The sequence below is a fragment of the Etheostoma cragini genome, chromosome 3 (assembly GCF_013103735.1).
Source record: "Etheostoma cragini isolate CJK2018 chromosome 3, CSU_Ecrag_1.0, whole genome shotgun sequence".
Lineage (NCBI taxonomy): Eukaryota > Metazoa > Chordata > Actinopteri > Perciformes > Percidae > Etheostoma > Etheostoma cragini.
This window is the reverse complement of record NC_048409.1, coordinates 24,776,351-24,778,422: the sequence shown is the minus strand read 5'-3', so window position 1 is coordinate 24,778,422 and position 2,072 is coordinate 24,776,351. Positions and strand designations below refer to the sequence as shown.

General features: G+C 40.5%; 1 protein-coding gene and 1 long non-coding RNA gene across 2 annotated transcripts in view; one reads left to right on the top strand and one right to left on the bottom strand.

The window, feature by feature from the left end:
* Window positions 1-2,072, top strand: part of LOC117941696 (alpha-2-macroglobulin-like) — a 67,391-nt gene that overhangs the window by 13,700 nt on the left and 51,619 nt on the right. The window lies entirely within an intron of this gene.
* The window catches only part of LOC117941731, a 27,065-nt gene that overhangs the window by 6,553 nt on the left and 18,440 nt on the right, over window positions 1-2,072 (bottom strand). The window lies entirely within an intron of this gene.

Genomic DNA, 2,072 nt, shown 5'->3' with positions numbered 1-2,072 from the left:
ATAAGGGCCAGGCTAAGTCCTGGATCTTCACAATCCTAAATACAGCACCTTTAACATACTACTATAAATTATTATTCTAATAACTGCTCAGGTTGGTGTACAGATACCAAGGAGCAGTGTGTGCTGTGACTTCAGTGAATGAGGTTTAGAGAGGACTGATTTACTTGGCTGGTAGTAGTCGTAGATCTTGACCACGGCTGGCTTCAGGTTCTGTACTTGGTGGTCCTGTATGAGCGTTAGGCTGTGGTTGATGCCTATGTCCTTCGTTAACTGTTGGAAGAAAACAGACAACATAAGTAACAAATCTGGAAAGAATCATCTCGTTTGTCACTTTAAATCCCTCTCACCTCCCGTATGTACACCAGAACGTGATCCTCCTTTTGTTCAACACGATCCACCAGCAGGGCACCTTTGAGCTGTGAGGAGACATTAATCAGCTGGGTTATCATGACAACAACTGACAAACACTACTCAGTTAAAGTTACTGGAATCACTCACCATGTTCAAAGACTCTGGGTCTGGGACAAAACCAGAAAGCATTTTGATATCCAAGATAACCATGTTAGTACTCGGCTCCTTTCCACTGTATCTGTAATGCAAGGAACATAAAATAATGTCAATCTGGTGCTTTGGATGGGCTCCATTGATTGAGTTGAGTTGTAGCTACCAAGTTGTAAACATTCCTCCCCTGTCCATCCACCAACAGCATCTACCAGTCAAGCTGGTAGATGAAGAGGATCTGCTTGTTGATTACTTACAGGGATGTTAGTTTCAGAATGAGTTTGGGTCTTTTGCTGGTGCAGTCGGCCTCTGGTTTAACCTCAACACTGAGAGTAGTAACATCAGCAGGAGTTGGGATGTTATAGACAAGAGAAATCTAGATAAGAGGTAAAAGAGAGTCTCTTATTTTGTATGAGGTGTTTGGCTTTAGTTGGACAATATATGAGTTGCACTGTTGTGTTGTGGTACCTGTGGTATGTTTTATTTGTTTTTGTTTTGTGTGAAGTGGAGAATGTTGTGTGTGGACTTTGGACTGGAAGCTGTGGAATTAGTTATTGTTGTGTTGGTGTCATGTAATTCTGTGTGGGATGGGCCACTTAGAGGCATGAAAAATGACAATTAATCAATCAATCAATCAATCATAAAAAGTGAACAAGAATCTAAATTCTCGCTGCTCAAATTGGTTCAAATGTACAGTATGAAGCATCAGGATTGGGGGTTTATGTACATTAAACCAGGTATGAGGTGTTTGGCTTTAGTTGGACAATGTATGAGTTGCACTGTTGTGTTGCGGTACCTGTGGTATGTTTTATTTGTTTTTTGATTTATGTAAAGTGGAGAATGTTGTGTGTGGAGATTGGACTGGAAGCTGTGGAATTAGTTATGGTTGTGTAATGTAATTTTGTGGGATGGACCACTTTGAGGCATGACACATAAAAAGTGAACAAGAATCTCAATTTTGGGGGTTTATGTACATTAAACCACTGACCTGTATTGCAGCACATGCAGTCCCCTTCACCTCCAGGCTGTACTTTCCTGTCACGCCCTGCAGCTTCTTCTCCTGGTAGAGCAGTTTGTTGTTCTGATTCACATCAAACGTCAGCTGGCCACTGGGAGACTGGACCGTCACTGTGCTTGAACCCACTGGACTGAACACCAGAGTGGAGTAGAGAGCCAGAGCCTGAAGAGCCACCACGGTGTCCTACAACACACACAAAGAAAATAACTAATATTTGTGTTTAAATTTATAAAATTATAAATCTCCTTTTGTTTACACCTACAACTTTCATATGTCATACAGAAATCTATTAAGAAAATTACCATTTAATAAATAATAGTATGGTTAATAGCTTTTCTCCCAATCATATTGGAGGGTCATAGAAAAATGTATTACTGGAGAAGGGAGGGTCAGGTCTCATCCCAGAAAAATGTATTGTCACAAACAAAAAAATAGGTCAGTTTTTCTTGTGCCACGCTATTGTTTTTGGGATAGTGGGCTGTCAGACAAATGGGCTTAAGGTCACAGCTAAGCCATACATATTAAATAGCTTTGTTCATCTTATTTGTCCCAG